The 23,250-nt window shown below is 36.6% G+C and overlaps 1 protein-coding gene across 1 annotated transcript in view; it reads left to right on the forward strand.

Moving 5' to 3' along the window:
- The window catches only part of LOC127659557 (platelet-derived growth factor C-like), a 69,924-nt gene that overhangs the window by 20,009 nt on the left and 26,665 nt on the right, over positions 1-23,250 (forward strand). The window lies entirely within an intron of this gene.

Below are 23,250 nucleotides of genomic sequence, written 5' to 3' on the forward strand. Positions count from 1 at the left end.
ATCAGTGGTGAGTTTGCAGCAAATTTGCCATGAACTCTCTATTTTTTAAGGGCAACTGCACATTATCTACTGCAAATATATTACTTTAAATCATCAAGTGGTTAAAACAGCTTCTTTTACTAATCTCATCCCTGATAGCACACATTCATCACCCAGACATCTACTTGATTTGTGTGTTTACATCTGGAAGAAATATATTTTGCATTGTTTGCTTATCTTCAATATGTCTATAAATGTATGTTAATAAGTATGCACCAGATGTCAACAAGACATTGAGTAGATGTCTTAGCGATGTTTATTATTTAGAATGTTTGTAAATCTGATCTTTTTAAGATGTTTAGCAGATTATAATTAGATTGTGATGCTTTCCAGATGAAAATATCTAAACCATCTGGGATGTGTGCTATTTGGGATATGAATTCTGTTCATAGCATGAGACATATCTTTGATAACACATTATAGTGCCGCATTGGTGAATGTTTTACATGTAGTCTGTTGACAAGACAGCGTGCATCTCATATGTAAATGCTAAACTAAATGCCTCCGCCAGCAGCATCTTTTTTAATTTTTATTTGGTGTTTCTAGTGCTGCAGTAATTACACATTTCACCTTTAACAATGAATATATATATATATATATATATATATATATATATATATATATATATATATATATATATATATATATATAAAAGTTTTACACTGCTCCTTACTATAAGCTTATGAAAACTTCCCCTATTTTACATTTTCCCCACCATAATTGATTGGTCTTTGCTTTGCCTACAAAAACAAATCTTCAAAGAAAAAATGTGGATGTAACTGTAGATCACCATAATGGTTATGGGGACCTTCATGACTTTCAAATGTATCTCCGCTCCACATGCTTTTATTTTTCCAGTTGTTGCAGTTCATTTTAGAATTGGCATAAAGCTTAAGTAAAGTGGATTTAAAGAAATAATGTACTGGCTGGTTGATACATGAGCTGATAATCATTTAAACATTGATGAACTCAAGCTCACAGTCATAGGTTTAGCAGTCAAACAGAATAAACCACATAAAGTGAGAGATTAGGAAAAAGCTGACAGACAGAGTGAGCAGTCATGCTAACTTCGGAATCAAATTTCATGTCAGGCAAGTGCCTTCCAAACACAGACAGAAACACACACACTTACAGTATACATTCACCCACCCACCAAGTAGGTTAGTCCAGTGTAGGTTTAGCCATACGATAGCTTGTGTGGATGTTACTGAGCACTCTAAGAGGATGTGTTAATGGATGAGTCTCATTTTGTGAGCTGTGGAGAGGGAAAGTTGGTGGCCTGTTAGGATCCTAATCGGGTCTTGGTGAAGTGCCTGCAGTATTCAGTTACTGATGACGCAACATCAATTTTGTGCTCACACAGCATTTAAAGTGATTTAACTAAGCTTCACTTGAACTTACTCATTACCACACTTCATTAAGAAGATGTTTTTTTTACAGCTAATCAATACAAATTGATACGTTACATAGTCAGGGAATTGTTATCAATGAATTGTTATCAATGATATGATCAAACGGGTTGTTTTGCGCAGTATTTGAAAAAATCTCTTCCTCCTCTCTTGATTTTACCTGTCAGTTTAAAAAGCTAAGAAACTATTTCATTTAATGCTTACAAGTACACAATACCAAGTACATTTTATTTAATCCATTTATTTTACATTTTTACAGTCACTAAAGTATATTTCTGGCTATATTTTTTTATTTATTTTTTTTGTTAATTGATTACAATTTTATGGTTTAAATTAAATATGATTTCTTAGTACTTTTCACACTTTTCACATCACAATGGAGGAGATTTGTAGATGTTGTTATATATACACTCACCTAAAGGATTATTAGGAACACCATACTAATACTGTGTTTGACCCCCTTTCGCCTTCAGAACTGCCTTAATTCTACGTGGCATTGATTCAACAAGGTGCTGAAAGAAATGTTGGCCCATATTGATAGGATAGCATCTTGCAGTTGATGGAGATTTGTGGGATTCACATCCAGGGCACGAAGCTCCCATTCCACCACATTCCAAAGATGCTCTATTGGGTTGAGATCTGGTGACTGTGGGGGCCATTTTAGTACAGTGAACTCATTGTCATGTTCAAGAAAGCAATTTGAAATGATTCGAGCTTTGTGACATGGTGCATTATCCTGCTGGAAGTAGCCATCAGAGGATGGGTACATGGTGGCCATAAAGGGATGGACATGGTCAGAAACAATGCTCAGGTAGGCCGTGGCATTTAAACGATGCCCAATTGGCACTAAGGGGCCTAAAGTGTGCCAAGAAAACATCCCCCACACCTTTACACCACCACCACCAGCCTGCACAGTGGTAACAAGGCATGATGGATCCATGTTCTCATTCTGTTTACGTCAAATTCTGACTCTACCATCTGAATGTGTCAACAGAAATCGAGACTCATCAGACCAGGCAACATTTTTCCAGTCTTCAACTGTCCAATTTTGGTGATCTCTTCAAATTGTAGCCTCTTTTTCCTATTTGTAGTGGAGATGAGTGGTACCCGGTGGAGTCATCTGCTGTTGTAGCCCATCCGCCTCAAGGTTGTGCGTGTTGTGGCTTCACAAATGCTTTGCTGCATACCTCGGTTGTAACGAGTGGTTATTTCAGGCAAAGTTGCTCTTCTATCAGCTTGAATCAGTCGGCCCATTCTCCTCTGACCTCTAGCATCAACAAGGCATTTTCGCCCACAGGACTGCCGCATACTGGATGTTTTTCCCTTTTCACACCATTCTTTGTAAACCCTAGAAATGGTTGTGCGTGAAAATCCCAGTAACTGAGCAGATTGTGAAATACTCAGACCGGCTGGCACCAACAACCATGCCACGCTCAAAATTGCTTAAATCACCTTTCTTTCCCATTCTGACATTCAGTTTGGAGTTCAGGAGATTGTCTTGACCAGGACCACACCCCTAAATGCATTGAAGCAACTGCCATGTGATTGGTTGATTAGATAATTGCATTAATGAGAAATTTAACAGGTGTTCCTAATAATCCTTTAGGTGAGTGTATATATATATATATATATTGTGAATCACTTTATATGTTACATTAAATAAATGCATTTACACAGCAATTATAATTGCGGGACACAATTTATCATGAGTTAAAATTAAATTAAAATGAAGTAAAACTGTGACCGAATTGATTCTGGTGTACAGCTGACAGCGTGCTATATATATATATGGTGTGTGTGTGTGTGTGTGTGTGTGTGTGTGTGTGTGTGTGTGTGTGTGTGTGTGTGTGTGTGTGTGTGTGTGTGTGCCTGTGAGTGCATGCATGGATGTGAAAGGGTTTCAGGGAGGTAGGAATGTGAATTGTAACCTGTGTTTAAAAGGATATAAGTGTGTGACTGCCAATGTCATGAAGTTCAGTCATGCTGTCAATCCATTGCCTATTGATTTTGGGTTTGACTGAATCCTTGACATTCTGCTGCTGTCTGGAATACAGTGACCCTGGAGAATAAGACTGATGATGATGTAATTTGAGAATTTATATGCAAAATTTGTTGGAATTTTTGATGGATATAGGCCAATCCACAGGGCCCTCTTGCAAATAAATTATTTTAAAGAATAATAATAAAAAAAAAGGCCATTGAATAATTGAAAATGTATGAACGAGAAGCAATTATACTACACGTTTGTGTGTAGAACTATTTTCTAACATCACTGTTTAAGAATCTTGCTTAATAGAACGTGTCACTTTAGAACTAGTGATGATGACTTGGGCTGTTTCTTAACAGTTACTGAAGTGTGTGTGTGTGTCTGTGTGAGCATGTATTTATCACTTTGTGGGGACCAAATGTCCCCATAAGGATAGTAAAACCCGAAATTTTTGACCTTGTGGGGACATTTTGTCAGTCCCCATGAGGAAAACAGCTTATAAATCATACTAAATTATGTTTTTTGAAAATGTAAAAATGCAGAAAGTTTTCTGTGAGGGTTAGGTTTAGGGATAGGGTTAGGGTCATGGGATAGAATATATAGTTTGTACAGTATAAAAACCATTATGTCTATGGAAAGTCCCCATAAAACATGGAAACACAACATGTGTGTGTGTGTGTGTGTGTGTGTGTGTGTGTGAGAGAGAGAGAGAAAGAGAGAGAGAGAGAGAGAGCACCATGATGACACATGAAATCAACATGTTGCTATCAAATGTCCCAATCCCCTTTTTTTTTTTTTTTAATTTTTGCATCGATTCAAATGTGTCATGTCTTTCTGTGGCCAGGGTTGGGCTGTATACAAAAATGAAGTAACTGTATTCAGCCCCATTACATTTTCGAACATCTGTATTCAGAAAACAGAAACATTTATGTTAGAATACTTTTAGAATACTTCTCCCTTGATGACCACTACTAAGTGTGGAACTTGACTGTTTTTCTGAACAGCGCAGATGCGTGCTGCACACTTTTTCTTCTCGCTCTCTCTTCCCTAGAGCGGCTACAAAGCGTGAGCAGTGTTGTTAGGGTTTCATGCCAACTGGGGCACATTTGAAAATACAATCGCAGGTTGTGGTTTTTGGGATACTTTTGGATATGTTCACCAAAAGTTTTGATGGTAGACACTAGATAATAAAAAATACGATGTCTTAGTCATGTATAATGATTCTTAGAGTGAAAATCTGGCAACTGTACCGGAATGTTGTTGTCTTAATCAGCACGCTGTCAGCTGTACACCAGAATCAATACAGTCACATTTTTACTTAATTTTAATTTATTTTGAGCTTATGATACATTGTTTTCCGCAATTATAATTGCTGTGTAAATGCATTTATTTATTGTAACATATCATACGAAGTGATTCACAAGATATATATATATATATATATATACATACATACAGTACACAGCAGAAATGAGTACATCCCCTTTGAAACCTAACAAATTCAGCTCTCTCTCTCTTTACAAATAAGACATATCTGGTGTTCATATATAATATAATGTTTAAGCAACTCTGGTTTATCAGATACTAATGAAACATGTCAAACAAGAAAAATATTTATTTCTTACCAAAATGATAAAAGGCCATGTTGCAAAAATGAGGACACCTTCCTGAAAGTTATAATTTAAAAGTTAATAAAATATTTTCTGGTGCTAGATGAGGGACAATGATCAGCAGATTTTTGAACAATCACACTCAAATAGACATAGTTGTTTAAAGTGTAAAAGTTTTACTTATCTCATTAAATCACTCTCAGATTCAATGCTGACAACAAATGGAACATGAGGGTGAGTATCGTCAACTAAATGGAAAAAGAAAGTGATTTAATTGCACAAAAGGGAACAATGGTACAAGAGTATTAGCAAATCACTTTTATTGACTCAAAACACAGTAGCAAAAGTAACACAGAAATTCAAAAAGAATGGACAAAATTGCTGAAATGATCACACAGTTGCAGCCGCTGTAAGTTTTCACCTCCCGATGAGCGATTTTTGCTAAGAAATGCCAAGCACATGCCTCTGAGCTGGCAAAAGCTGTGGGAAGCCAAACTGGAGAGATTGTTTCATCTCACACATTGAGAAACACTCTGCAAAGAAGTGGAATGCATGGATGTCGTCCACGCAGGAAGGCACTGCTGAACCCAAAGCATAAAAAGCTTGTTTAGTGTTTGACAAGGCCCATGCTGATAAAGGTGCAGACATTTGAGAATCTATAAGCTTGTCTCATGAGCCCAAAGTAATTTTTTGTTTTTGGATGTGATGGAATCCAAAATGCATGGCGTCACCAGGATTACAATGGGAAGTGGATGTACCCATAGTGATGTACAGTGGTGGTAAAGTTCTTATATGCAGATTTAGGTGTGCTGAAGGTGTGGGGGGATTGTACTTCATCAATGGCATAATGAACTCACAAATACTGCTGTCAATGCAGTATTTAAAGATGGTGGAGGACTTTCTAAGTACTAAAATATTTTACACTTTTTGAATGTATTCTAGTGTGTATTCATTTTTTCAATCCTTAAGTGAATTAAATTATTTTACAGATATTGATTACATATATTTCTATTATGTTATTAAGTATATGTTAAAAACATTTCAAATTTGTCATTTGTCAACCCTGTCTGTGGCACTACTGAGTTGCACGAGTCGCCTCAGAGACACATGTTCTGGTTCCATAGAAACCAAGAAGTAATCATGTTCACAAACAATGGTAAACATGATTTGGAAGTTGCATTCTCTGCTCTAAAATAAAAAATGTACATCATAAATGGTTAGGTTTATGGTTGGGGGTTGTGTTAGGGTGTAGAATTAATAAAATGTAAAATTAATAAAATATGCATTCTTGTTGTCCATATTACATCATGCATCCATCCATTTAGCCACTTGTCTAATGTGGGGTCGCAGGAGCCTATCCCATTGATCTCAGGCTGAAGGCATTTCAGGGCTAGCACACACAGACAAACACATTCACGCTCTCAATTATAACTACAGGCAATATAGAGTCTCCAATTCACTTGACCTGCATATCTTTGAATTGTGAGGGAAACATGAGCACCTGTAGTAAACCCATGCAAACTCCACACAGAAAGATCTTGGATCTGCTGAGACTTGAACCGTGGACCTCACAGACTGATTTCAGTAGCAAAACTTTCAACCTCAGCACTCAGGCACCTAAGATGGCAGCCACAATGTTTTTTGTCTCAACCTGTGTCTGTTCTTTTGTGTATTTTTTGTCAATTGCGACCCAGCTCGGATTCAATATTCTAGGAACATGCTTCTTAATATCAGGTGAACCGCACCAGATGAGTTTTTAATCCAATCTGCAGATCTATTTGTGCTGCTCTTGAAGTCCACTCCTGCAGCTCTCCAAGCTGCATGTAAAGACGGAGCACTGGTCAGATTTAGGAAGAGAGGCCTGTGATTTCCGCTAACGTCTAACGTGTGCTCAATCTGTAACAATATCGATGAATTCACAATCCTTGCAAGCACAAAAAAGTAATTTTTACTGACTTTGGTTTAGTGCTTGGCTACTGACATGGCTGAACAACGTGATCTCCGATGCTACAGTGGAATTACCAGGATTACAACTATACAGAGTGGCTCGAGTCCCTGATCTTTGCTACAAGTAATAAGGAGGTGGTGTGTGCTTTTACATAAATGAAAGTTGGTTCAAAGACATATCTGTCATTTCTAAAATATGCTCTGTTAATATGGAGGTAATGTTTCTCAAATGTAACCCCTTTTACACCCCCCGTGAATTTACATCTGTTATACTAGCTGGGATTTATATTTCCCCTCTGGCTAATGCTTATCAGACACAACAAGTATTAGCAGACATGGTTACAGAGATTGAAAAAGCATATCTGGACTCTGTATTAATTCTAATTGGTGATTTCAACCATATAACTTTAAGTCTGGATCTCCCCTCATTCCATCAGCATATTAAATGTGCCACCAGAGAGGGAAAAACTTTGGACCACTGCTATAGTCAAATCAAGAATACATACCATGCCACTGCCCATACCCCTCTTGGACTGTCTGATCACACAATTATCCAACTCATTCCTGCATATAGACAGAAACTGAAAACCGTGAAGTCTGGGAAAAGAACCATAAAGACATGGACTACTGAAGCAATTGAAGAATTACAACATTGCCTCAGTGCCACAGACTGGGATATGTTTAAATCATGTACACACATTTTGGATGAGTATACAGACTCATCTGTATACACATCTTACATCAGCTTCATATCCCCACTAAAATCATCACCCGCTTTTCCAACAACAAACCTTGGTTCAGTGTAGAGGTCGACCGATATTGGTTTTTTCAGGCCGATGCCGATCTTTTGAAATCCGGGTCGGTCGATGGCCGATTTATTTTGGCCGGTATGTTCTTGTTTTTAACCTCTTATTTGAACCTTTTATTTGAAATATATAATGTAACACAAATAATTACTTAAGATAGACAAAATTTCTCAACAAATACATTTATTGAACACTTGACCAATCTGCACTTGTACACTTAAATTAAAAATGTATAATGTAAAAACATATTGTATAAATAATGTATAACAAATATATTAAATAAACAAAGCAGGTGTTATGAACTGCTCCGAGACACGAAGGTTGAGATCCAAATGCAGCTTTAATTAAGGGGCAATCCACACACGTAATCCAATATTCAGAGCATCCAAGAGAAGCACAGGCATAACTAGGGATGGGTATCCTTAAGGTTTTAATGGTATTACTATCTCACCGATACTGCTTATCGATCCGGTACTTCAACTGTATTCTTAACGGTTCTTTTTGTTATAATATATATATATATATATATATATATATATATATTAAACAATGATAAACGTTATATAGGCACAGTGATTTAATTTCAGGAAGGTCTACTAACATTACTGTTCAGGTGTGGTCTGAAAATAAATCTAATAATCTAGTAATCAATTGTAAAATAACACTGCATAGTTCATCATAGATAGATTAATGCTTATTAATGCAGAAGTTATTCATTCAAGAGCTGTAAGTGATTTTCTCTTTGCCTTTTGTTGTTTGATTCGCAGTAATGGCTCAATCGTCAGCATGTTTATTAGACTGCTTCCCCTTTAAGACTGAGTCTAATAGGCTCCTGATACACCATATTTTCTCCCAACTATTTCCATAACTACGTCCATTTAAAACATAAACTGTGTTTAAGTGAATCTCCAAGCCGGTCGTTTTGACATATTTTTGTGTATAGTTGATCGTTTAGATGCGCACATGAAACCCAAAGTAGCCTATACTTTGCTTGTCTCGTTGCAGTCTGTTTCGGAGCGTGCGCCGCCTTGGGAACGGTATCTCTTGCGCTCTTTTTATTATTAAACGCGTCCCGCAATTTAGCAACAGTAGCTAGACTGCATTTTACAACAATCACCGATCGTGCTGATTCTGATGTTAAGTTTGAGTTTTAGGGAGAAATGTTAGTGCAGCGCTGTGAAGGGAAGGAAGTTGTGCTAGACAGAATGCGGCTTATGTATAAATATTCTTTTTAAAATCTTTGTAAGGTGAAATCTAAAATAAAATCAGACTAATATCACAGATCTAAACCAGGCTATGTTTGAATGTTTAGTTCTGTCCTCTGTCGTCACTCATTAAGCAGGGCTCGTGTTGTGCTCGCTGTGGCACAGAGATCTCTCTCTCTCTCTCTGACTGCGAATAGCTAAATTGCATCACAGACAAATGGTTTCATATTATTATACATAGAAATGGCTGGCGAGATAAAATAACTTTCTCTTTATAGCAATAATAAATGTATTTTCTTAATTTCTCCAGTACCGACAGCAGAACCGATAACGTCCGAGCTTACCAAAGCCAGTCCTTCAATAGCCTATAGTGCGTTGGTATCTTTTTTATTACTTATTTCTCTGCATTGAGTGACAACCCTCTCAAATATAATATACACAAACAGAACAAATAAAAGTCTCAGATTCACTGTCTGTAATTGCAAAATTCATGCTTACTTATTGTGACATGATAGCAACCCTTCTGCTGTGATAATGCAACTACAACGATTAATCGGTCGACCTCTAGTTCAATGCGGAGCTCAGACAGCTGTGCAAGGAAAAAAGAAGAGACTTTCATGACATGAGACAATGAGGAATTCAAGAAGGCAAAACTCAATTTTGAGAAAGCTATCAAAGTTGCCAAACATTAATACTCTGATAAGCTGAATAATCAACTTTTTGCTAATAATTCCTTCTCAGTCTGGAAGGGTCTTCAGACCTTTACAAACTACAAAAAGATAAACCATCCCTGTACTGATGACCCCCATCTTCCAAACCAGCTTAATGAGATCTACTTCAGATTTGAGAGACAGTTGGCCCATCAGGTGCCTAATTTGTCAACTACTCAACCAGCCCTCTGCCCCAGTCCTGTCACCCCTCCAGTCATCATCACAAAACAAAAAGTAAGAAGACAAGGAAAAAAACTAAATGCAAAGAAAGATGCTGGCCCTGACTCGGTTGCACTTGGAACACTCAAACACTGGGCTGATCAGTTGTCCCCCATTCTTACGGACATATCCAACTGGTCATTGGAGCTGAAAACTATTCCAACATGCTTCAAGACATCAGTCATCATCCCAGTTCCCAAAAATAAAACAAAGATTGGTCTACATTGGTCTTACCTCTGTTATCATGAAGACCTTTGAAAGACGGTGATGGGATTTCTCAAATCCAGTACTCAGGATTTCCTGGACCCACTGCAATTTGCCTACAGAAGCAATTGATCTGTAGACAATGCGGTTAATATTGGGTTTCACTTTGTATTAAAGCACCTAGACTCTCCAAACACACATGCCAGGATCCTTTTTGTAGATTGCTGCTCTGCCTTTAATACCATTATCCCTGAGCTTCTACAAGAGGAACTCGTCATTTTGCAAGTACCTGGCTCCATCTGCATGTGGATCACAAACTTCCTCTCTGACAGGAAGCAGTTTGTGAGTCAGAACATTTCTGAAACCCGGTCAATCAGCATTGGCGCACCACAAGGTTGTGTCCTCTCAAACCTCTTATATTCGATCTACACAAATGACTGTGTTTCCAGTGATGCATCTATGAAGTTGATTAAATTTGCAGATGATATTACTGTGATTGGTCTCATCACCAATGGTTATGAGTCAAAGTACCACCAGGAGGTTCAACAACTAGCCTCCTGATGTAGCCGGAACAACGTCGAGCTCAAAGCTCTTAAAACTACTGAGATGCACATCGACTTCAGGAATTGCACTTCCTCCCCCTGCCCAGTCATCCTCACTTTGTTCAAGTTTCTGATAACTACAATCACACAGGATCTCAAATGGTAAATGCATACATAAACCATAAACAAGAAAGCTCAGCAAAGGATGTATTTCTTACAGCAGTTGGCAAAGTTCCATCTACCCCAGGCTGGTGCAATTCTATACTGTCACTATAGAAAGCATCCTCTCATCTGCCATCACTATCTGGCTTGGTGTGGCCTCCTTCAGAGAAAAGAGGAAGATGCAATGGACTTTCAAGGAAACTGAGAAAATTATTATCTATAGTCTGCCACCACTTGAAGACCTATTGGGACATCTGTCAACCAATCAGAATCAAACATTGAACTGTGCCATGGTGTAAATTGGTACACACAAACACAATCTAGCTAAATATGTTGAAGTAAGAGTTGGCCAGTTAAGTGATGCTAAATGGCCAACAAGATCTGAGCAATCCATTGAGTCAAAGCATCAAACTCCTGTGGTGACTCTCCATGCGGAGCATCTGCACACCAGATTGAAACATTCTAAATATGTCAATGCTTTTGAGGCGAAATTATTTTTTAATGGTATGATAAATTCCCATGCTGTGTTGCGCTCACTTGCCCCACTCTCCTTCCCTTTTCTCTGTCCCTTGGTTTTTCCCTTTTCTCTCCTTCTCCCTTACTACTTCTCTGTGCTGCCCAACTGTAAACCTTAAAGCAATAAATATGAAAAAGCCAGAACTGGAATTTACAGCACCTGTAGTTACCGCCACAAACCCTTAATCATGAACAGATGTAAGAGCCACTGAAAAGTAGGGGTTGAAAAATCAGCATGCACAGAGGGAAAAATGGTAAGCGTGGGGTACAGTTTCACCAGCCGGCTGCAGTCAGCTCCCAACATATGTGGGATTGAAACAGAGACAGCAGCCGAACAAGTCCCTTGGAATCAGAAACATTAGCACTTTATGTTTTAAACTATGTTACAGGCTCTAATGTAGATCTCCACCATGAACGTTCTAAAGTGAAATTAATACGAACATCAAGGCCTTCCAACAGACAACTGGGAGGTTTAGAAAGAAAGTTTTTGGGTGCTCAGATGATTCTGCCATAATAATTGTTCCTACGTGCAGTAATTACTACAGTCTCTAAACCCCAAGCTTATTAAAGTTATGGATTACCCAAAAATCATAATTTAATTATCATCATATTGTGACAAATCTGTATTAATTTCTTTCTTCCATGTAACATAACAGGAAATGTTTTCACTTTCATTGTATGGACAAAAGAAGCAATGAAAATGAATGGTGACTAACATACTATCTAACATCTCCTTTTGTGTTCCATGGAAGAAAGTTATTAAAGGTTTGGAACAACATGAGAGTGAGTAAATAATTACATAACTTGTATTTTTGGATAAACTATCCCTTTAAAACCTGATCAGAATGGACTGTGAAGAGCATGGCCTCTTGTTTGAATGGAATGTGTTTACTGCAACAGAAACCATGCAATAGTGACTTTTTTCTGCATTTCTGTTTTATTTTAAAGATAAATATTTAGTGTGGTTTCCAAAATTAGTGCAAAAGTCCCCTTTCTGGTCTATATGTTCTTATTTGTATTTTTTATATATTTGACCAACAACCCTTTTACTCAATGATTAGTATACTTTATGAAACATACATTATATAGTTATGATGTTTTACATTTATAAAGTGATTTGCACAGCCACTGTTTAGGTTGGTGTCACTATGCATCGGCTTTTTAAAACGTGATGTGTTCCTGTTTCTCTCTGTTTTTGTTCGTGTTTGCATGTTTGCCCACATACAGACACGTGCACCTTGCGTGTGTGTGTGTGTGTGTGCTGTCTTTGTTCCTACTACTTCCAGGTTAATATTTAAACTCTGGGCTCACTCGGAGGTCTAACATGTGAACAAGGCACAATGGTAGCACTGTAAGCCCTTATTTATTCATGCTCAGCTTCCTACCTTAATCAGTGTAGCGTTCTCCTCATGAGAGAGGGAGGAGAGCAGTGGGTCAAGGAAAAGTCATGTTTGAGGTAATGCACCCAGGAGGCAAGCCTCTGATCATTATATGACATTATTTAACCCAGTTAGATGAGGTCATCTCAATGTACAGACACAGAGAAACTCTCTCAATCCCTACCAAGCCTAACTTTAAAAATCAAACAGGAAGTCTTAGTGTCAAGGTTGCGGTGCAGTTTCTAATGACAACCCTTCTTTTGGTGGTTAAAATATACGTTCTTAAGTCAATAAACATCAACGACTACTTTATTTTTGCACTTCAGCTGGTATAGAAAGAATCCTTTATGTTCGGACTGTTTAAAGCAAATTTAACAAAACCTTTTAAACTAGATTTTAGAAGACTATTGTCTTTTATAATGTGCTCTTAATAAGCTGTGTTCCTACTGAAATTCCACTGACCGTTTAGCAGATTTTTTTCCCAAGAAATTATGTTCGGGATTTTTGTCACTGAAGAATGCCGCGATGTATAGTTGACCTATTCTGAGCTCATTAGTTTCATGCTTAATCCTAACGTAAGCTCACAGTTTAAGGATCAGTCATAATGAGTCCTAAAGTAGTAATGGTGTCGCGTAATGGTTTGCAATTTTTATGGGAAAAGCATAATTAAGAACAGGCTTTTGTGACTCTCTGTTCATGAGTTACACCAGTTTTACTAAAGCAGCACACTTTAAAATGTAGTTTGGAGAAAAAATGGGGTTTGTTCTTGGGGTTTTGAGGTAAAACATGTTTGTACAGTTGATGTAACTGAAGCCCATGAGGCTGACGGTCATTTAAAGCTAGCATTTTGAGAACAGGATCGCACCTTATCCCTCCATCAGAGAATTGGTAACGACTTAACAATCAAACATATTAGAAAATATTTTGTGTGTATGTTATAACAATATCTTCCATTTAACTTTGTTATATATTATTTTATTATATATATTTGTCTCTCCTTTCTGCTTGATTTGATGAGTTTTTAGAGTTTCAAAGATTTCTTAATCAGTAATTTAATAAAAAAATATATTTGTGAAACTAGTGCAATTAACTTATTACTGCAGGTTGGCACTGTGGCACTACTGGCACACAGAATTAAGGCAACAATTCAATGTAAGTTTTCAGTCTTATTATGACAAGCTTGCTCTAAAAAGAATAGTTCACCCAAAAATGAAAAATCTCTCATCATTGACTCGCTCTCATGGAATCAGATGTGTATGACTGACTTTCTTCTGCAGAATACAACAAATATTTGAAGAAAAAATTAGCTCTGTAGGTCCTTACAATGCAAGTGATTGGTGACCAAAACTTCGAAGATTCTAAAAAGCACAAAGACAGCCTAAAATTAAGTAACTAGTAGTTTAATTCATGTCTTAAGTAATCCAATCAGTTTGGTTAAAACCAAAATGTAACTCCTTTTTAGATGAATCATGACATCAGCAGTCTCCTTGGCAATCACAAGTTTTATTTTAGTCTATTCTTACCCAAAACTGATTAGATAGCTTCAGAAGTCTTTTTTTATGAATGTATCATTTAAAAGCTATTAAAATACTGGAGTGTAATTTTTAAATGTTTAACGGATTAAACCACTAGAATCTTATGGATTACTTTTATGATGTTTTTGTGCTTTTTTAAACCTTGCATGATTTACTTGCATTGTACGGACCTACAGATTTGAGGTATGTGATTTGTTTGTGTTCTGTAGAATAAAGAATGTCATACACATCTGGGAAGGTACATGTGTGAGTAAATTATGAGATAATTTTCATTTTTGAGGGAACTATTCCTTTATCTTAAAATAACTTTTCAAAAAGAACACATACATGATATAAATCTGCTAGACATTAAAGACAAGGTAAAAACAAAAATGTCATACATGACACTTGGCTATCTGGACTGGACTATACCCACACTAGCTGATAAACTTATAACAATCTCCAAGAACATCTAAACAGATTTGTTTTTGTGGGAAAAAAAAACAATTTAGAATATAACATTTTAATCAGCAATCAACTTGTCTTGCAAAATCAATTCAAGTTCAAATGTTGAACTTTAAGAACAAATCCCTCTATTCAGTGCATTCTGGAACAAAACTTTGTCCAGAAAAACAAAGAAACACTTTGCTAGCAAAGCTCTATAAAATAAGTTTTGATGTGCTTGCACTTTGATGGATAGTTTGCATACATCCAGTTCTTATAAGATCTTCTGTAAGGCCTCAAATGGATACCTCAGTTGTTTGGGATAGCTGATGTTTAGGGCATATCTGAGTCCCAGAAGATTCACACAGGTTTTAGCCATATTTTCCACCCCTCCATAATTGATGCTTAAGTCCTCCTGCTCACCCATTGTGCTGACAGTAATTTTCATTACGTGTTGCAGGAGATCTTCCTGAACGTATTAAAGCACTATAGAACACAAACACACAAGCAATTTATACTTCTCATGTTGCAAGTATTTCTAGCATGTCAGCATTTTAAAAAGTGTTGCACATATTTTTTTTTAATGTTAAAATACTTCAAAATTTCTCATTTTAATATTCTGAGACAACTATGAGTAAACCATATGTTGTCTGATTTCTATGAAAAGTGTCAACATTGTGACTCTTTGACTACATTCATGAAATCCATTCTGACTGTCTGCAATGCAACTGTTATGAGAATGGGGTGCACAAAATTTAGTTCATCAGATACATTTTTGTTAAATGTTACCAGGTTGCAATAATGAGCACCTACTCAAAACTATTACTAGTGTATTGTACCTATCACCTCCTTTTGTGTTTCACAGAGAGAAACACATCCTGGTTTGGACATGAGGCTGAGTATTTTTTTTTAAATAGACAAAAGTACTAATGCATTTTTTGTTTTTTATTTAACATCATAGATGTTCACAAAAGTTGAAGGTACTTCGAACTTTTGGAATTACTCCTCCTCTCCAAGGTAATTACCAAGCAACATATTATATAACCTGTCTGATCTGGTCAATGCTTCTACCTGGGTCCTGAAAATACATTTATATGTACACATTTTTTATTTTCAGAGATATTTATTTGCAAATGTATTTATTTTTAATTTATGCACTTTTTCTTCTCCATAAAGCTCTATCAGAGGCCTTTTCATTTTCTGGTCTTTAACAACCACTTTAGACCAGGGGTTTTAAATCCTAGTCCTGGGGACCCACAGCTCTGCATATTTTGTAATTCCCCCTTATCTGACACCAGATCAGGTCATGGATCCTTTACTAATGAGCTGATGATTTCAATCAGATGTGTTAAATAAGGGTGACATAAAACATTTGCGGAGTTGTGTGCAGGGCCGGCCCGACCCAATAAACAACCTAAACATTTGTTTAGGGCCCCGTGATTGGTTCGGGGCCCCACCCACCACCCCATTTATTAAATTTTTTGCCCATCAATTACTCTAATCAACAAAACACACAACCGTATCAATGAAACTTAGTATGTTTTATTTCGTATATTTTTTCTAAATTAACTAGAATTTTCTAGAAACCTGTAGGGCCCCATACACTATTTTTGTTTAGGACCCCCAAAACCCTAGGTCCGGCCCTGGTTGAATGACCCTAAGAACATGTTTGAAGGTTTACAGACTACCTTTACCTACCTGTTTTTTTTTTTTTTTCTCAGGGCATTTTATAGAAGATTAGACTATGTAATCGGCACAGGAACACATGGATCATAATAAGTTTGGGAAAAATACTGGGCTGACAGACAGCAGCAGAAAAGGGAGAGAGCATTGAGGGGGAAAGATCAGCACTACTGATTATGAGACTGCAGGAATTAATGATTCTCTCATTATTTGTTGCAAGTTTCTAATGATAAAAAAGCACAGCTTTTGGAAGTTCTGTACGTAACTCCATTTGGAACGCGGGACATGGCCTGTTAAAATCGTGACTGTCCCAGTTTAATCAGAATGTCTGGTCACCCTAGCCTCACTTAAAAAATTTCTCAATGTACACAAGCTGAGATAAAGCAAACAGTGACCATTTGTATAGTCTGATCACATTGGTTTTCAAACCGTTTCTGAAGCACATCTTGCATTTTCGTTTTATTTTTTTTCAGGTTACAATTAACATGGCATAACCATCCTTCCTTTATGTGCAATCTCCATGCGAATTGGTGAAAAAAGTGGGTATTATAAACAATCAATGCCCTTTTTTCATCAGACTATCGTCCACATTTTCTCCACAAAACACAGCACATTTTTATGTCTCTCTTATTTTACACACATGATTCAACTAGCTCACTGGGAAAGGCATCGACATTAACTGGGAATATAAAATAAGGGAGCCCTCCAAAATATGCGATGTTAGTGGTGCTCCAGAACTGGACTGAACACACCTGTTCAAACTTTAATGAGACAATTAAGAAATAAAAGGAAATTACAAATCATTAAGGCATGTACACCTGTCGACCAGTCTGCCAATCAAATCAGTATTCAAATGAATTGGTGTCCGTAAACCACAAAATTGCTAAAATCTTCCCGAAATAATTAGGTAGTATTCTTTCTTAATTTTTTTAGTTGAATTGGTGTCCATGAATTTAACCACAAAATTGCAAAAATGTCCCCAAAATAAAGTAGTTGTCTTCTCTCTTAAATGTATTTGTTAAATGTACCCAACATTTTTTATCAATTTCATGTTAATTTTTTTAATCAAATTTATTTGACACATGCAGAATCAGCCTGCTACATTAGGTTACACCAGTAAAAGTAATGTTATGGGTAGAAATGGCTCTTTAAGGTAAAAGAACACAAAACTGCATGTTTTTGCTTTTTACAGTTTACATCTAAATTAACACTTTTGGCTTGTTTATATTAACAGCTAAATTTACTCAAAATATTAACGTCACTTAATCAACATAAATACATTGGATTAAACCAACATAACTAATTTTAAGGGTTAAATCAGGTTGAAATAGCTTTTTATTGGAAAAATTCACCAAATATTTTAAATTCTCTCATTTACTTACCCTCATGCTATCACAGGTGTGTATGACTTTCTTTATGTTTTGATCTGTTTCTCACCCACACCTATGATATTGCTTATGAAGATCTGTATTTAACCACTGGAGTCTTATAGATTACTTTTATGTGGCATTTATGTGATTTATTTGAGTTTCAAAGGTCTGGTACCCATTCACTTGCATTGCAAGGACACACAGATCTGAGGTATTTTTCAAAAAATCTTTGGTGTTTTGCAAAAGAAAGGAAGTCATACACATCTGGGATGGTATGAGGGTGAGTAAAGGATGAGAGGATTCACATTTTTGGATGAACTATCCCTTTAAGATAACAGTTGCAGTTTACCACTTTTTACAGTATAGGCCTCAATAAGAGAAGGCTTGCCTTAACACCAGAATCCTACGTGAATTATAAACATTAATACAGACCCTGACAAGAAGCTGTCAGTCAGGTGTGCAAATGCTGTAACATGCTGAGTAAATGCTGAAAAAGGTCCTTTCATTCGTATTTCAAGAAACATCAAAAACTTTGGCAGCTTCAGCCAACTCATCATCTGTTTATATAACCGAGTCTATAAAGGGTTTAAGCTTGTGTGGCTAGCAGATCTAAGGTGTTCAACACCGTGCCGCAGGCCGCAGGCTCTTTTGGTTGGATATGTTTTGCACAAAATGCTCCTCAACTCCAGAGAGCAAGAGCGATCTTGATTTAGCTCACTAGCACTGACAAGGTGTCTATTCTTCTAGTAAGCTGTTGTTTGCAGGGCATGCCAGGTTTCTGCTTGTCGAGCACAGATTTTGGGTGGGTTTCATTTTGGATGTGTATAACTTTTGTCTGTTTAAAAGTAGCATGAGTATTGACTTTCACATCTCCTCCCCATAGTGAAAATAATCATATCATGAGAAATAGACATCAAAGTATACACTGTCATGTTTACAAAGAAAAATTGTATCAGTCTTCTTTCCCCCTGCAGAATTTTAACAGAGTCATATACAGAGTCTTAGCCAAACATATTGAATTTTGATGATCTAAACCGATTTTTTTTCTCTGTCCTATCCTGTTCATTCCTTTTTTTTTTTTCATTTTTTTTTTTTTTCTTGTTTTGATCAGATTTCAATCTCTGGTTGTGGACACACCTCGGGGTTAAAGCGGTTTAACCCCGAGACCTTTCCAATGCTCCATAGGTTCACAGTCATTACTCTTTCACTGACTCCTGAAACATCAGGATTAACTGCTGCTTAAGATGAAACCTGTCATGCAGACCATAGAGGAGTAAATGCACTACACTGCCAAATGTATGTGGTCATCACCTTATAATTAACAAGTTTGACAATTCCATTAATTAGAGTGAAGAAAAATCTTAATGAATAGGAATGCCAGCCCAATCACCTAACATCAGTGCATGACTTCACTGTTGCTCTTGTCTGAAAAAGAGCAAATCCCTTCAGCAATGTTCCAACTTCTAATAGAAGTGGATTTATAGCAACAAAGCATGGGATTAATGGCTGCGGATTTCAAATGTCATGTTCAACAAGCAAATCTGTGTTTTGGTGTCCACATACTTTTGGCCATGTAGAGCAAGTCATTTGCCAATCCTAATCCAAAAAAACATGAAAAGGTCACATCAATGGTGAGTTGTGTTCACATCGATAGTGGCTTATGTTCACATTGTCATGTTTAAAGGGATTGTGCACCCAAAAATGAAAATTATCTCAACATTTACTCACCCTCATGCCATTCCAGATGTGTATGACGTCCTTTCTTTTGCAAAACACAAAAGATTTTTTCAGCTCTGTAGGTCAATACAATGCAAGTGAAGTGAAGGGGTATCCATATTTTGAAGCTTTGAATTTTTAAGGCAACATAAAAGTAATCCATAAGATTCCAGTTGTTAAATCTGTCTTCAGAATCGATATGTTAAGTGTGGGTGAGAAACAGATCAATACTTAAATCATTTTTACTTTAAATTCACCTAAGTGCCCTGTAGGTGGCGATGTGCATGAAGAATGGGAATCCCCAAAAGAAAAAGAAGTGAAAGTGGAAGTGTAGATTTACTGTAAAGATGGACTTAAATATTATTCTTTTTCTCACCCACACTTATATTTATTCTAAAAATATGTATTTAACCTCTGAAGTCTTATGGATTACTTTTATGCTGCCTTTATTAGTTTCAGACTTTTAGTCACCATTCATTTGCATTGTATGCACATGGAGAGCTGAAATATTCTTCTAAAAATCTTTGTTTGTGTTCAGCAGAATATAGAAAGTCTTACACATCTGGGATGGCATGAGGATGAGCAAATGATGAGAGAATTTTCATTATTGGGTTAACTATCCCCTTAAGCTCTGCAACAGCTAACAAGATAATAATCTGTTGTCAGTTTGAGAAGCAATGACTGTCATTTGTTGATAGCTTATCCCCTCCTAAGCATTGATGCCTGCACATCCTACGGCACACGAAAATGTTGCCGCTTACATTTTTAGGTGAATAGTTCTGTTGTCATAGAATTTATATAGACAGGGAAGGACATACAAGATCTTGTATCATCACTGTGTCAGATGAGAATAGCTATTGACACTGTGGCTTTGCAACACAGCTTGACTGATGTGTGTGTGTGTGTGTGCGTGTGTGTGTGTGTGTGTGTGTGTGTGTGAGCGTGTATTTATCACTTTGTGGGGACCAAATGTCCCCATAAGGATAGTAAAACCCGAAATTTTTGACCTTGTGGGGACATTTTGTCGGTCCCCATGAGGAAAACAGCTTATAAATCATACTAAATTATGTTTTTTGAAAATGTAAAAATGCAGAAAGTTTTCTGTGAGGGTTAGGTTTAGGGGTAGGGTTAGGTTTAGGGGATAGAATATAAAGTTTGTACAGTATAAAAACCATTATGTCTATGGAAAGTCCCCATAAAACATGGAAACACAACATGTGTGTGTGTGTGTGTGTGTGTGTGTGTGTGTGTGTGTGTGTGTGTGTGTGTGTGTGTGTGTGTGTGTGTGTGTGTGTGTGTGTGTGTGTGTGTGTGTGTGTGTGTGTGTGTGTGTGTGTGTGTTTGGTGAGTGAAGCGTGAAAGAAAATCTGTGTGCATGTCCCTTGAGTGGACTCTGAATGTGACAGGCCTGTAAAAACCAGCACTGGTGTTGCATTTCAACAGCTGTCTGTTTGCATTAGACATCTTTTCTGAACCAAGTACAACAGGATAAGGTAGAACACAATCCAGAAGAATTCAATAAACTTTTATTGGAAAGGAAACAAAAATTCCTTTCTATGAATTCTGTGAATTTCTAGAAATAGACCCATAATCGGTGTGATTGATATTTTAACCAATATTTACACTTTTCACAAAATAATGTGGTTGCTTCAGCTATTGCATTTTGCATGCTACGCTTGCCTTTTACAATATCTGTTAGGTTTAGGTTTAAGGTTAGGTAATTTTTGTTGATTTAAAATAGATAGAGCATTAACTTTAAAAACTTTGTCTGTTTGGGAGAAAATTTATTTTAGCACCACTCTGTGGACATTTCATCTTAGAACTGCAGTGATATGTAAAAACCAGCCTGATTTCATTAAATTTATGTTACAATGGCAACACTTTTGCAAACCGAAATTATGTGCTTCATTACACATTTGGATGTGAAATGTCCAGCAGGGGCGCCAAAGGCAAGTGAAATTATGTTGTAATCAGACATGGTTTTTAAAGTGAATTTTAGATTGATGTTTTAATGAGTAAAATGTACAGTACCTCCCTAACCTAGAACTTTAGCCTAAACCTCACCAAAAGTGTCCTAAAAGATAAATGATAGACGAACAAAACAGACATCCTTACCCTAAGCCAACATCTAAACCTAAAAGCAAATGTGACATGAAAAGAAAATTTTCTGGAGCAACCATTTCATTTTGTCGCTTCTATGACACTTTCGCTTCATTTTCACTCCAAGCATGCTTGGTTGGGTTTGAGGCTCAGTCTCTGAATCTAAAGTCCAACTCTCTATCAAGTAAGCTACCACACAAGCTAATCATGTTGGAATATGTTTGTAAATGTAAGTGGGTTTGTAATACAAGCAATAAAATATATGGTTTTCAAATGATGCAAGCAAAAGTGATTGAATATTATAACATAGCAGTGTGTTAGTAATAGTTTGAAAAATAAGTGTTTATAAAATCATAATCAGCTGTTGTACTCATGATTTGTGTGAAATTGTATAAAACGGACAGTTGTTGTAGCGCATAGTGTTCATTTCACCAGGAAACTGCTGCAAAACATAGAAGGTGGCACATAAAACTCAGTTTGCAAAAATGTAGTTTTAGTAACTTTCATTCTATGAGACTAGTTTGGTGAAAACCCATGTAAAATCATTTTGTAAAAATGTCGGCACAGTCACGTTATTTTCGGGAGCCAAAAACAAAGATGAACTCATATAAAGACGTAAGTCAAATTAATTAAGTGAAAAGACTTGTGCAAGTTTATTTTGGCAATAAAATGGGTTAAATAAATTCTTTGTTGACTGCGCAATATTATTCTTGTAAATCAGACTTTCCACCTTCAGATGTTAGTGATGAATAATCTGTTTATTGGACACTTACGTATATATAAAAATAATGTTGTCATAAAAAACGAATATTGGTTGATCTCTGATTGTTTCTACTTATAATGACCAAGTATATCCAGGGTAGGTTTTTATTAGTCCTCGTTCACTGTGCTGTGTGGTAACTCTTGTGAAATGTTGGCTCAAGTGCAACAGCACCTGTAGAAGGAGACTTGGAAGTTGGCATTCTGTTCTAAGAGCTCATTTTCTACCCTTTGGCTGAGCTGCAGGTAGAGGGTGTTTTTATGGGTGCTTTATTGAGAAAGTCATTTTAGTTTCTTCCACTCAGGAGCAACAATTTAAAAAATCTTGTCATAACAGGGTTGAGAGTGAATCAGCATGTAATAATTTCTGAACTTTTAAACAAGACGAAAGTCTTGGCATACCTCTCCCACCTTGTAAAACCAGAAGCATTGGGCTCAAAATTACAGCAAAGTTCCTTCTCAGGCCTTGTTCTTTCCCAGAGTGTTAAAACTATCAGACCTCTTCAAAGTAGAATAGATTGTAACGGGATAATATATTCTTGAGGTTTGACCACCCAACCGATGATTTTCAACCATGATTTTTCACTCATTTCACTGTTGCAACTAGAAATGTCATCGCCAGCTATAGTGTCCTCTGTAAATAACACTTTATATAGCCCCTTGAGACTGATATTTCCTGTCTGTTTGAATGGAAAACTATTACAGAGAAGCAACATCAAAGCTAAATAGTGTGTTGATACACAGAAGTTCATTAGGCTTAATATGCTGTGTTTGCAAACTGTATATCATTCCTTTGGCTAATTTAATGGTATTGACGAAACAAAATCATTTTCACATTTCCCTATTATTTTCTCCTTAATATGATTATCAGATTTTCAAATGACCAATTTCTCAATCAAAAACAGAGTCCTTGAGTTTGGTTCTTTGCT

The sequence above is a fragment of the Xyrauchen texanus genome, chromosome 19 (assembly GCF_025860055.1).
Source record: "Xyrauchen texanus isolate HMW12.3.18 chromosome 19, RBS_HiC_50CHRs, whole genome shotgun sequence".
In the NCBI taxonomy this organism is placed as follows: Eukaryota; Metazoa; Chordata; class Actinopteri; order Cypriniformes; family Catostomidae; genus Xyrauchen; species Xyrauchen texanus.